Source organism: Macrosteles quadrilineatus, unplaced genomic scaffold (assembly GCF_028750875.1).
Source record: "Macrosteles quadrilineatus isolate MER2022 unplaced genomic scaffold, UCM_ALF_1.0 Scaffold_2__2_contigs__length_208266976, whole genome shotgun sequence".
Classification (NCBI taxonomy): domain Eukaryota; kingdom Metazoa; phylum Arthropoda; class Insecta; order Hemiptera; family Cicadellidae; genus Macrosteles; species Macrosteles quadrilineatus.
In genome coordinates, this window is record NW_026542595.1 from 7,404,301 (window position 1) to 7,419,833 (window position 15,533).

A 15,533-nucleotide genomic window follows, 5' to 3' on the forward strand; every position below is an offset into this window, starting at 1 on the left:
CTACACTGGCGAATTGGGCTGTAACATAGGCTATGTATCTCAACCAGGGCTGGTTTCAAACGTTAATTAAATCCATCGCTTTTCCTGTGTCGAAGTAGCAATGCTTTTCTGTTTTTTAAATGTCAGTCATATAAACTCCAATCGTAAAAATACATGAACCATTTTATTTAAGTTTTAAATTCACAGCTGTAGAAAAAATATAATTTATTTGTACTTCTAATATGCACTTTACACAAGAAAAATGTTTGTTTACATCATGTAATTTTTTAATGTTTATCGTACAGTTAAATTTTATCGTAAAATTTAAATGTAATTGTATAAGAAACCTTTGTCGCTTGGGAAAGGGCAATTCCTAAATGACTCATAATCTTTCCTCAGTATGCATTTGAAGTTGCTGAGGTAATAAGTTTCTATCAAATCCACTTGTTCACAATGTACTCAGATAAACATAAAATATTAGAGAATTTCCCTAAGTGAAATAGGCTATTTATTTTTATACTGAGAATGAAGTTCTTTTAATTAAAAAATATGTTATGCATACTAGGGCATAACCGCCTATTTTGTCCTACTCCAAGCATTGCAGTTGAGTATGAAATAATTTAATGCTAAAATACAGATGCAGTATTTAGCGACTCCACGCTCACAGGTCAGTTTATCAATTTCCTACCACTGATAACCAAGTTAAAATACCACAATAAACACTTACACGAGTAGATAATCATAACTACTATTGATTCAAACCGCATGGTTTTGTACAGAACGAATGTGTGAAGTTTTATTTCACCCACTGTTCAAAAGAGTTGGCTTAATCTCCCAGTTAGGAATGTATTAGCTTTATAATATTAGGTATGATAAAATATTCCACACATAATACCATAACAACGGTCATATAAAGGTGAACGTTTATAAGTAAATATGTATGTAATCATTTAAATAATACGCTACAGTATTACTATACATGAACGGTTGCATTTTCTTAGTTTCACTTTTAAAATAGCCTATAAAACAATTAATTACAACTTGCATATTTTCCTGTTACCATCTGGTAAAAATATGTCTGTGGCAGGAAAGCTGTTGCCAAGTGACGGCAGAGTACATATTTTTAGCACCAGGTTATCGGGTTAGGCCCGGTCTGGCGTTGGTTGCTAAGCGACAATACCACAAACCTTTCTCCCCCTACCTACCAACCAACCCTCCCCCACCGACCTGTTGATATCATCACTATCAGTACAGAACAGTCGTGCCCGCGACACTGTCCGACACGGTTCTCCGTCATTGGTAAGTATACAACTTCCAAAACAAAATAACTGAATTGAAATATGTTAAAAGAAAACAAATGCCCTAATCTTCACGAAAAAAACTTAAAGAAAATATAATGGTCTTAAAAACAGAGTGTTCAAAAGGTTTAAAGACCTATGTTTGGATTTAAAAGTATATATATTTTTTATATTCATGATTTTACACTAAGTAAAATATGGAAAGCTCAATAAATTGCCTCTAGTATCTTATAAGTGTACTTAAAAATCTTTCACAAAATAACAGTATAAATCCTATACTTGCGGTATAGACATCTAATCACCGCTTCACTTTGAAGACAAACTTGTTTGGACGACCCTTATAGAATTTTTAGTAGAAGAGAAATATTTTAAGAGGAGGTATTTTAATATGATCAACCCTGTTTCAACTGTACGCCTTGCATAGTAAAGATAGATGTTACATCTACCACACTATTAGGAACAACCGTGACAAGGGACAAGGTTCCTATATGTACCTAATAAGAATGAGCATCAAGACCTTATAGACACACCGTTTGAAAGTGTATTTGCTTTGCAAAAAATATTTGATTGTATCCAAAAATATTTACTTCCCTACAATTGTTCACTAAACTCAAATTGGTAATCAAGTAAAATACTTTTGCAGTACTCTGTATTTGAGCATTTTATATCCAACACCAGGCTTAAACCTTGACACGTTAACATTTGGACCACTTCTCACAGAAACCAAGAGTGGTAGATATTGAAAAGAAAATTTTTGAAATGGACAGTGGAGCTTGATTTCAAAACGTTAGGTGGTTAGACAGACAGTACTAAAATTCAAGAAAACTCGCCAATATCACAATTTATATTGTAATTTGTCGTTGTAAGTGCTGCGGGGTATGGTTGGGTGGGACTTATTTTATCTTCCTGGGTTCTAATAACGCTGGGGCTTCAACAAGCCTTCAGTGGGCGTAAACGAAATACATCTCCTGCCCTACAAATATGACTATTCTTATTGTTACATGTTATTTTTATTTTAATGTTAAGTGTTATATTATTGATTTTAGATTCACGTATATATGATAAGATAGATTAAATAACTGAACGAGTTTTAGTTGCATTTTCCACTTGTCAAATAAAAAAAAAAACAATTGAATTATTTTATATGACATGGACAAGCTACAAAATAATTTAAATAAATATGAAATTTAATTATGTACACTCAGATAACACAATTTATAACTAAAATTGCAAACGTGTTTTTGCAATAAATATTAGTTTTGGAATAAATATTTTAAATCTAGACTATATAGTTAGTTATCATATTTTCTAGCCTTAAACCTAGATAAAACAAATGATAAATACTGTACTTGGCAAAATGAAATGGTTAAAAATCAATATAAACAAATCTTTTAGAAAAACGTTCCACATTAATGGTGGATTTTGTATGTTTAGTTCTTTGTCCATTCTACAATTAATTTACAAAGCAATATTCTAAAAGCGACGCAGCAGTTGATTACCAGTAATGGCGGACAGCGTTGCGCTTGAAGCTATTATTATTACTGTAGTCCAACGAGTAACTGGAAAAATGATTGTAGCCAATTATGCATGTGTAGTAGAATATTTAAATTACAAAGAAAAATTTAAAACAAATTAGTGTTATCATAGATGTCTTCGCTAAACGTTAAATTATAAAGAAGCATCCAATGTTCATTAACAGTGTTGACAAAACTAACTGAAGTTGTAATTCGAAAAACTAATTAGAGGAATAAACTAGTAACTAGCCATTCATGTTAATGTAAAAATTCAATATTTTCACTAATATTTTTTTTTAATACAATAATTTAATTTCCACCATATGTTTTTCATTTTATCTAAATGTCAATCCCTTTTCAAACCATATATAGTAATTAATTGTCCATGCAGACCAATAGGTAATCAATTTAATACAATATAATATAGACATTTTCAAATAACATAATTTCATGTAAATATATAATAGCCTATAACTTTTGTAACAAAATTGCTTCAAATTCAATATAATTTTATTTAAATAACTTTTCAAAATTATTATATAGCTCTATAGCAAATGAAATTTGTTATAATATATATGTGTAAACGGTGGCCTACAATTTTATGTGATTAAGTCAGCATTGACATATGTGAGTGCAACAATGCATCAGACCTTCATCACTTCCAATAGAGCCAAGATAGTATGAAGATGTAAATTGGACACTACATATTTAATATCAAAATTTTATAAAAAAAGTACATTATTCGGACAAAATTAGTGGAATTTGTTGAAAGAAGACCCATCCTTGTTACGAACATTAATAATTTATAACATCAAGAATTTTGCTGCAAAGAAGACATCAATTTTGGTGAGATCACTCCAATAGACATTTTTCCCTTTGGAAGCAATTAAAACTTTTTTTAGGTCTAACCTTTGGACATTTGTACTCAAATTCAAAGTCAAGAACTAATAGAAGCTTAACTTATTCAGAACTATTATTAAATCAACCAATCTATAATTCGAACATACTTTATATTTTAAAACAAAATTTAATTAGGCTTATATAACAAGATTAAATTCAAATGCCGCTCGATCACCCCACCTAAGATAAAGATCCTTGCAGTAAGTTATAACACTTGAACCTAAATTAAAACCATTGTAATAGGCCTAGCCTAAAGATTTTAAAGTAAATTCATTTCCCACTGTTTGTACAATTTATTGTGAACCCTTTTCTTTTCTTTTACTATCAGTTTTGTATTATAATTAATAAATTTAAGTTTCGATACTGTACATGGAGTTTCCATTGTAGACCTAAGTTAAAGGATGATTACATTAATTAAAGTTAAATGTATTATTCAGATCAACCAATTAAAACAAGACACATTGAATGAGCGGAATTTCAAGCAATAGGCCTAACGTAATGGGTAAAGTAATTCTTAAATGAGATTTTAATAAAAAATTACATATGGTTACCATGGGAACGATTATTCGAGAGATATACTCATTGCGGTGTAAATGGAAGTGTCTTCAGAAATTATTTTGTAGTACATGAGTAATCGTTTGATATTTAACCTAAGGTTGTTATTGTTTGCCTTAAGTGCTATAAAACAGTTATGGAGTCACAAGCATGAAATCTGATGTTACAAGCTAAATTCATCACCACCAATATCTCGATTTATGATTATAGCGCCCATAAATAAGCTTTTAATGAAGCACGGTCTATATGGTTAAATATGTTCAATATTTATGTTTGGTGTGGACTGGCAATCAGATGCGTTTATCTGATTTAAAAAAAGTTGCAATAGGAAGGGTAAACGAAACCTTGTGGACTGTTTACTATTAGAATCAAATGGATTATTAAATTACTTACGTACTAGCTTATAGTTAGTATGAATTGATGAATAGTAAAATTAATCAATGGTATACTTACATGATTAGTTTATTATGCTGTGACTTGTAACAGCAAAATTAATAGTAAAAGACATCCTATTATGTTCGAAAACATTATTGATACTTGAAACATTTGATAATTGTTTTAAAGCTGGGAATGAAGTATAAAAGACGTGATCAAAGTTATTTTAAAGTGAGGCTGTGCACTCACATTGTCAACATGCTTGGCAGGTTAACATAAAATTACTTTAAAAAATCACAATGAAATTTTATTAACATTTTTTACGGAAAAATCATTATAGGTAGAACATAGAAAATTAGAACATACTACGTTTAAATGTAAAGTAAGATCATAAAGGCTCTCGACGAAACGAATCCCCACCTGGGTGGATAAACTAACACTTGTTACAAACGTCAACTCATTTTCAAGGTTTTCTATTGGAGCATCACATGGCAAATTCCTAGATACTTTAAAGAGCACTTGTCTAAAAATCGAAGGGCATTACGAGTCTTATTATTAGGGTTTGTTAATAAATTAAGGTAAATAATATAATTATATCTAATTAATATAAAAGTACACACAGCAGTGTATTAAAAAACCTGACAGAAATATTTGAGTATTTTTAAGGATTTAAGTTAAGAGTTTTAATTAGAGGAAATACATTTACTATAAGTTACATTGATCATTCGGTCCGCTCTGAAAAATATTTCCACTATCCTATGGTCAGGTCTGGATTTACTCCATTTACAGCGCATAACAATATTACTCGTACATAATATAGGTAATTTACTGATTTACAACAAAAAGTACGAAGGAAATAGTTTTTATAATTTTAACTTATTTCATTTTACTGTAGGTTTAGTTTTGTGCTTTATTCTAAAACGAACTTACAAATTATAATTAGAGAAAACACAAGAATTAAAGAACATTTATAAAGGGGGACATTCCTTTATTTTTTTTGTGGCAGTTAATTTTAATTGCTATTTATTCGTCTAGATTGTACTAAACACATTTAAGCTTTTCTGTATTTTCTTAACATTATTAACAAGCCTAATAACACACCTCGCATTAGAGCAGAGCAATACATCTCATTAAGTGAAGACGCTTGTATTGTAAACAATAGACACACCAGAAAATTCTAGAAAACAATTACAATCCGCAATAATAAACGATTTGGAATTGACTGTTCACAATTTCTTTTTCTAACGTAAATTGTATATCCAAGAATGAATTTAGTTAGGTTTTAATTTTTTATCTCTGTTTCGCTTAGATTTGGGTGAAACATCAAGAAAATAAGAGAAATATCTCTTTGCTCTTTTATAAATGAGTGTATTTGATAAATAATTCTATCTAGACAAATAGCCACTGTTTAACCCTTAGGAGAACTGGAGCATTGTATTATGGCCTGTCGAGGAACTAAACACTGTAGTTATAGCTAAGAATTTCATTGTATTATACTATATAGATTGTGTGATCACAATGACCTGAGCTAATGCTGACATTATCTAGAAACCTGAGTTTTAATTAATGCCACTCCGTGGAGTATGACGTAAACTGACTACGTAATCCAGCCTCAGCCTGTCACGGTGAACAGACGTTTAAACCTCGCGTGGAATTTATCTGACACCCATTTTTCGAGTTAAAAGAGATTTATCTTTTTCACCTGGAATAAAATTATTCTTAAATATTTTCTGTCGTAAATAGCATCTGCAACATAGAGGTAAGATTTATTAAGTAATGGAAAGCATTTACTGTTCAAACTGTCGGTGAAGGAGGACGAATATGTTAGTCTTTATATCAATTCGTAGAATGCAAGTACATTTGCTTAGACATTCTACGAATGTAAAACCAGCCTTGGGATAGGTCATAAGAAAGAAACTACGCGTCCCACAGAAACCTTTGAGCTATGAATAAAGATTGATTTAATTTCTATATGCCACAAAATTAAAGGAATCTCTCCCATTTAAAGTTTTCTCTGATTCTTACCGTTTCCGATATCCCAATGGTGGCCTCCTTCAGTCTATCAGTAACTAATCCCCTCGCTTTACATTGTTAACCAGCAATACTGGGTGGATATAATCACATAAAAAAAATAAACAAATACAAACTTGTATCCTTTGGTATAATGTTAGGAACTCATAAATATTTTTTTAGTGTTTTTAGTGTAAAAAAACATTATTTCTATTTCTTCTACTTGGTTGTGTTCTATGACTTTTTATATGTTTCCATTGTTTGCAAATCGGTTATTTCAATGATTGCTCAAGAAATGTAGCACAGTGTTAATTCAGTTTTATTTTTAGCCTATATCAAATTGTCCAGGATTCCTCGCTCTTTTCCATTTTAATAATTACACCAACCCAAGTTTCGTCTACAGATGCAATATGCCAAAGAATATCACCTACGTACAATCTCCAAGAAGTGGTAAAAACGGCAGAAACCAACCAATACAATAGATATAAGTTAACTCTATAAGAACTAATTTCAATAGTTACTGTGATATTAGGATTTTCCACTGATTTGGTAATAGAATATTATATTGCAAAACATGACACGATGCAGAAGAAAATCAATTTTTAAATCAGAAAAATCCATTGCAAATACTGTACTTCATTTTGACAAATTCAATAAATCACAATTTAAATATTAACAGCTGTTGCATTAGAAAGTAGTGTAGAATTATACATATGGTCGTAATTAAAACAAATCTGAAGAGGCAACTTTAAAGGCTTCTGGGGCAGAGCCCCAACAGTATTTACCTCTTTCCTCTTTTGATGGCTCATCTACAGACCAAGACCTTTCTTTAGAGACCCCTACCAAGTTTCTACGCCCAGCCTTTCTTTCAAATTAGCTGTGACAAAAACCCCGTTTTCCTCCATAAGAATAACATGGGATGGGAATTTAAAGGCCAAGGGGGCAGAGTCCCAAGGGAATTCACCATGTTTCTCTTTTGATGGCTCATCTACAGACCAAGACCTTTCTTTAGACACCCCTACCGAGTTTCTACGCCCAGCCGTTCTCTCAAAATAGCTGTGACAAAGAAAAACAGTTTCAAATTAATATATAGATGCTAATTTTGATTTATGTTTCTGTTTGATACACTTTTTTGCATTTTAGCAGCTAGAGAATGGTAAAAAAGATATAAAAAAATTATCTCATTAACCAATCATAATATCACAATTTTTCGTAATGTAGGCTAATTGTCCATTCTTAACGTAGGTATAGCCAACAAAACAAAATAGCACAACTGCGTGGCATAACTTCTATGGCTTATACAGAATTTCCAAAACAGTTATGCATTATTATTGAGAGACATGTTTTTATATTATTATAATTTAGTAAGTCAACAGGCGGAGGTAAACCGTTTCAGAAAACCATGACTGAATGCTAATTTTCTAGCATGAATGATGTCATTGCTTTTAACGAATAAAATAAGATATTTCTTTACAAGGTTGTTTATTGAAAGAACGTTGATCAATTTATTGAAAGCCCAGTGATCAAGGAGGGCGAAGATCGGTTTGGAATATTAAAAAAGAACTCTAGACTTTTATCAGGATCAAACCGGTGACCTTTGAGTTCGACGGAAACTTACTTCCACTTCCACTTGAACTTCATAGCTTAATTTTCTAAATAACAAGCTTCCTACTTTGAACGTTTGTTTTATTCTTAGAAAACAAATCTTTTGAAAAAACAAACAAATCTGAAAGAACGTTGATCAATTTATTGAAAGCCCAGTGATCAAGGAGGGCGAAGATCGGTTTGGAATATTAAAAAAGAACTCTAGACTTTTATCAGGATCAAACCGGTGACCTTTGAGTTTCACGGAAACTTACTTCCACTTCCACTTGAACTTCATAGCTTAATTTTCTAAATAACAAGCTTCCTACTTTGAACGTTTGTTTTATTCTTAGAAAACAAATCTTTTGAAAAAACAAACAAATCTGAAAGAACGTTGATCAATTTATTGAAAGCCCAGTGATCAAGGAGGGCGAAGATCGGTTTGGAATATTAAAAAAGAACTCTAGACTTTTATCAGGATCAAACCGGTGACCTTTGAGTTTGACGGAAACTTACTTCCACTTCCACTTGAACTTCTATAGCTTAATTTCTAAATGATAAGCTTCCTGCTTTGAACGTTTGTTTTTTCTTAGAAAACAAATCTGTTGAAAAATACATAGGCTAGTAAGGCCTTTGATATGATATCAGTGAACTATCTATTTCCCTTTTTTATAAATTATTGACGGGAATGTGAGCGAGGCAATCTAACATCTACATGATCTAAAATAAATATTTCTATAAACAAATTAACTTTATTCTTATTTACATACGGACTAAAGTGCTGATACACCATAGTAATAGCGAAAAAGTTTGGAAAATACCTCCAATTACAACAAAATGTAAGAGATTCGCCTACTTTAACAAAACTAAAATATTGACACTGTTTCTAATCATGTTCTATGATAAATTACCCGAATATTGTACGTACAGTGTTGGATCTTACAGATATATGTTTCATAAACCTACACACCTGCGACAAAAAACAATAGTAAGGGATGGAAAACCTTACGCCAAATCTCTTATCTTTACACATTTATTGATTACTATAGCAACCTATCTCTAAAAGGATTTTGGACTTAATAATAATATTTAATAGAACTATATGGTAATAATATATAATAATAATATAATAGATAATAATAGATAATTAACAAAGAGTTACAAATAAAGAGAGTTTTCCAAATGAATTCCTACAATATTATTCATTATAATTTCGTTCCATTGTAAAAAAAGCTATTCCAATAGAAGATGTACTTAGTGTGCAAATTTTAGTTTTTATTGTTAAGATATTTAAAGTATAAAACACATTTAGTTGCACAATTACATTAATTTATTAAACCATTTGTTATTATGACACGCATAACAGTTAAATTAAGGTTGGACCTGTTTGGGATATCTGTAATTTTACTTATATTAGCGCCATAACTCATTATGATTCAGGTAAAACTATAACAGTATTTAAAATTAGAAAATAAAGGTTTCTTGCACAATAAAATTGTTGATAAAAACGATTAAAAATCTTTTCCTTAATAAAAAGAAAATATATTTTTATGCATCATCCATCTCAAGTTGGAAACTAAAACCATCCCTTTACAACCATGTTTAAATTCTTAAATTTTAACTCTAGATCTCTAAAAAGAAGACATTTATTTTAGCAGAAGAACATTGTTTACTAAATAATTTAGTTATAATTTCAGAGAAATTGAGAAAAAAACGAAGTGATGTGAGTGCCCTGAACGTGATAGCTCGAGTAATTTTGGTTTAGTTTTGATGAAATTTGGCAGGGCTTTATAAACTTGGATGAGTTCTCGAACCAGCATGATTGCATTATGGGAACGTGGTGTAATGGGGCTTTGAACTAGAGTAAATGAGATTTTCAAATTCTTATTAAACAAAAACATAAAAATTACAAATTTTTATCGCAGCCATTGTGTCGAGCTTAAAAAAAGAGAGTTTGCACTGTAAAGCGTTGCTGAAGAATTATTATAGGCCACGGAGAAATAACAAAAATGCCTTTATAATTAAATTTGTGAAGTTTTCTTACGGAGAAAAAGTAAACTATTGCAGTTTGCATTTTGAATCAAAATTGGATCAAAATTAGATCAAAGATTTTGATTTTATTTAGCCCATTAATTGATTGAACTGCATACTATTAAGATATTTTGATGAAAACACGTTTCCTTCCCTATGGCAGCAAACCTAAGCACTCGTTAAATACAATGTTAGTAGGAAACAATCTAACAATTTAAAGGAAATATTAGAGTTAAAATCAAACCATACAAATGGAAATACGTTTAATCTGAAGGTTTTCTGCTACGTGGGTGTTTTCTTCTTGAAGGTAGACCAATGTCTCCAAACCACGGTGACAGCAGAAGTCCGTAGCAAATTACTATTGCTAAATTAGAAGATTCTACCTTAGATTTCCACAACGTCCCACGCTCTAACCCCTACCAGCTAACCCTAATCCTAGCTTAATTAAACGTATGTTACTATTATTATGTCTAGGTTAAAAAGTATTATTGATAACCAATAGTTATACAGTATTCAATAGCAAGATGAGTATAAAAAAGTACCGGGAAACCGGGCTTTGCTCGGATTGAATACAACATTTATTAAATAAGTCAGTTATTGAATCGACACTTTTGCAAACCTTCTCATAGCCCGATAGCATTTGGATAATTTCGTTGTTTGTCTTTCCAGTTTCAGCATTAAGTAGAGCAAGGAAAGCTCGGTATTTAAATTTTCTAATATTGTCCACTTGCAATGTCGGCGCATGATGCTTATTCAATAATATCTCTTATCCACCGACATGGCAACTTTATAGGTTTGAGGAATTTCAGACTTCAGTGCACTGACGTTCTTAAAACTGATCAGTCTGTTGTCCATCATATTGCTCGGCTATAAGATCTGAAATTTATTTCACTACTTTCATTTTTCGATGCGTGACATGGCCGAGGTTCTGAGACATTTGGTAAGATGTACGAGTTGGTTGGGTCTGGCTCGGTTGTAGACGAAGAGGTAAACTTTGTTTGTCGTAGTCGTTAGGGGCATCTCTCCCTTGCAGATTCTGTAAATATTTTTGCTTCAGAAGTATTCCACATTTCACTTTTAATCTTGAAATCATTTTACACTGATATATACCCAATCAAATAAACTAAATACAACTATTCTTTAAAATGTTTAGTCCAAACCGACCAATGGAGTTATTTTTGTTTACACGTAAAATCAAATGATGACAATAAACATAACCTGTAAACAGCTGTTTTTATTAACTGCCACTACAAAAAGGTGTTGCAAATAGCATGGTCACTTTCAAGGGCTGTAGGACAAAAACTGGATATTTCCCAGCATTGTGACCAACTCCAATCGATTTCGCGTAGAAAAAAAAAACCATATTCAATGGTAACCGCGCTTGTTGTTGTATAGGATTTATAAAAAATAATATTCAGACTAATATTTAAAATAACTATGTAATGCCTTAATGAGGAATGACTCCTACAATAAAGATCTGTTATTCAACTTCAAATTTAAAATAGCTACCATAAAGGTGGCACAATAAACTGGATCTGACTTTCATTTAATGAAAGATGAAAGAACATTCTTTGCGAAACACATTTAATCCGGTTATATTTTTCAGAAAACTGATTCTTTATCTGATTAGGACACAGTTTATTATTGTTTGCTTGAAATACTGGAGTGGGAAAAAAGTAAGTAAATGCAACAATTAGTTACTTGGCGTGCTCTAATCAGTGCAAGGAAGCCCACTGTGTCAGGTAACTGTAGGAAAAAAATATACAGTGTGATTGGAAAGTATGAATAGCTTGGTACTCTTTTCTTTACGATTTCATATAGAATTGTAGCGAACAAAAACATACACTCACACACCTATAATGTATATAAAATACGTTCTGAGATCCAAACAAAAAAAGTAAATGGTTCCTGAGTCTTACCATGAAACCTACGGTAATAGGTATTCCTCATATGGGAAATTCGCTGTAATGTCAGACATCAATGACACCATTGATACGGAGACTATTTGATAAAACGAATAGGTTATAATCAAATTTACACATAAACTAACTTTACTAGTTCGTAGTTGATGTTTCAGGGCCACTCAAGGATCATTAATGACGGATGGCTGTTATTGTATGAGTTCCACACGCAAGGATTGAGCAAAAACTTAAGGGTTTGTGAAACAATATTTATTTTAAATATAACGAATCCAATTAATCTTAAACCACTTTAAATGAGTGTGAAAATATATTATAAAAAATCACTAATCTAAAAGGTGGACTTGATTATTTTATAAATCAAAGTATTTTTTCACACAAATTCGTTTGAGCTAAAACAATATAACCAGTGCAATTTTAAATTTTTGAAAATACATTTTTATATTTTAAATGTTTATTGATATACAAAAATGACAATAAGTGAATTTGACCAATAACAATTTACAAATACAAGTAAGCTAGTGCTTTTAGCGAATTTCCCATATAGGGAATAAGCTATTACCGTAGTACTCATGGTAAGACCTGGACGCGGGACCGATTTTTTTTTCGTTTTGAGGTCCCTAGAGGCCAAAAACACCATCCGTTCAAATTCATATATATATATATATATTTATATATTTATATATTTATATATATATGTGTCCGTCAGCACGATAACTCAAGCAAAAATGATCCGATTTTGATGAAATTTGGTACAAACGTGTAAACCTACGTTTATTTGAACGAGTTCGCGATCCAGCATGATCGGGCCATGGGAACGGGTGTTTACGGGGGGTTTTATGGGGTAAAAATAGGTTTTTCCCATTTTTGACCCAAAAAACTTAAAATTTTGCAATTTATTTCCAAACCATTTTGTAGAGCTTACAAAAAAAACAATTTAGTATATTGAAGCGTTATTATGCGCTTAACGGTTACGGAGAAAATTCCAAAAAATTGTAAATTTAAAATTCCCATGTTATTCTTATGGAGAATAAGTAAACTGTTGTAGTTTGCTTGTTTATGAACGTATTTTGATCAAATTTGGAAAATTATTTTATTTCTTACTAACTATTAACATTTTACAAAAAAAAAAAAACACAATTTTACCCTCCCTGATGCAGCAAACCTAAGTACTTGTTAAACTAATTCTATTTAAATTGGGAATAAATGTTATATTTTTAAGTAGACATTTCAGTGTAAATCCAATCAGTCAAATGGAAATTCGCTTAGTCTGCAGGTTGGCTGCGGCGGGGGTATTTTTTTTTTACTTGCTTTAGGTTGTATATGTAAAATATATTTTAGCATACGAAAGTTAATCTAATCAATGTTAGAAATCCACTATACCATATAATATTTTTTTAAAGCCAATATGAATTCGTTTGTGGTGAATGTAATTCGTGGCGGATGATCACCACATTGCCCAAAGGTGTATTGCTTACAAATAACGACTCGACCGCTTAATGCCCTGTGAAATAACCTCGTCTTGGGCAAATGCCTTGGTCGGTGGTATTTTTTACCAAACGCTAAGTTTCCTATCATAGAATGCTTGTTTACAGATCAAAACTATTGAGTACCTATTCATCTAATTAAAGAAAAACTACTAATTTGAGAAATTGTATTATTTTGTAGAATTTATCAAACATCCTGAGAGTAAAAGTTGTTTTGGCTATTTTTATTTTTGTCGTGCTTTTACCTTTTTTAGTGAATTATATTAAAATCAAGATAGCCATATATACTGTATGTATATCAAATACGATTTTAAAACTGATTCATTGATGCTAAGGGCATTGTTGCTCGTTAAATATTATGTTATAGTCTCTTTATAACACTTGATTATCTTGTGTAATAGAGAACTCAACAAGAAAGTCAACATTGATCGAATTTTTAAATTTACGGCCATGGAGAGTACTTAAAATTGTCTTTTAGAATGATAACAAGGCCATGTTGAACCAACATGCTTGGTTACAAATATTTTGTTCCACAGAGAATTTAGTAAAACCCATTCAAGATGCATTAAATAGTATTTAAGAAGGAGTGATTTTAAGCCCGCAGTCCATGTTGACGGACTTAAATATTTTAACCAAGAGAAATGTGGTAATGGTAAAAGTAATGCAAAATAAATATTAAATCTAATTTTTAATCTTTCGTTTTATTTATTAGTACTCGATTCCTTTATCTTGAGCATTTTTGTTGTTACCAGCCCTTAATATTACTATATTATGTTGATAGTTAAATCTTACTAATATATTTCTACTTAAATCCATTTCCTACAGTTAATCAGTTGATTTACAGTTAATGGACCACTAAAAAAATAAAATAAAAAAATGCATAGATAGACAAAAAAGTAGAAAAGTGAGTAGAACAGGACATTCTGACTGATGCAAATTTGAAATGTTTAACGATGGGACAAAATCAGCAAATCGTATTTTCTTGGACTTGTTGCATTGCGTTTCTGTTTGTTTATTTACCTTCCAGCTTGTTTCCCAAATTGCCTCCCGCTCAAAGTACTGCGTCAGATCCACTCAATTGGTTGGTTTTTGAGTAAATATTCTTCTTTGACGCACATAGTAAACTTAAAAAATCTAAATGAAGGGCGCTTTTTAAGTCAAGGTATTGTAATAGCTTTAACCGTACATTATACATTGTTGTATTATAATGCCTATAATTATTATTCTAGCTATAATTATTTCTTTTGCGTACCTAAAGTTCTTAATTTTAGCGTGGTGTAGCTTCTGAGTCACTATGATACAGCACAACATGTTAACTTGAGTATTTCTAAGTTTATTCAAATTTCCAGTTTAACTACCATGTTCTCGGAGCTCAGGATGTCCTTATTCAAGTCCACGAAAACATTAAGCACATTTAATCCCCTTAAGGTTATTATCTTTGACTGTACTATTACGTAGTTCATAATCTACTCTATTGACTAACAATTGTTTTTTTTTTAATTTTAAATATAAACAATAGCATTGGCGATCAATAGGTACATTTGTTATTTCATGGTTTGAAAAATCCTTATTTTATCAGCCCTAAGAGCAATTGAAATATTCCCTATATTGATGATAATGCAAACCTCACTTATAATCCGATCACTCGCACCACAATCCGTTGTTGGTGATTGCAATGCTATTTAGAAGCACTTTTCTCACTACTGATTCTAATTTGCAATTCATAATAAAGTGTCGTATTTAACTGACTAGACTTTTAAGCAAATCCATGATTAATTCAATCGTATAGCAATAAAGCTTTTAAATTTGTGCTCTATCATGTTTGTCTTTGCTAGCCTTGTTTGATGATAGAGATATTATAATTGACAATTGTCTAAATCA

At 31.1% G+C, this 15,533-nt stretch overlaps 1 protein-coding gene across 1 annotated transcript in view; it reads left to right on the forward strand.

The window, feature by feature from the left end:
- Positions 1 to 1,242: 1,242 nt before the first annotated feature.
- The window catches only part of LOC128987563 (parathyroid hormone 2 receptor-like), a 102,429-nt gene continuing 88,138 nt past the window's right edge, over positions 1,243 to 15,533 (forward strand). The window contains exon 1 of the mRNA XM_054408470.1: positions 1,243 to 1,278. The gene's annotated coding sequence lies outside the window, so the exon portion shown is untranslated. The remainder of the gene's footprint in view (positions 1,279 to 15,533) is intronic.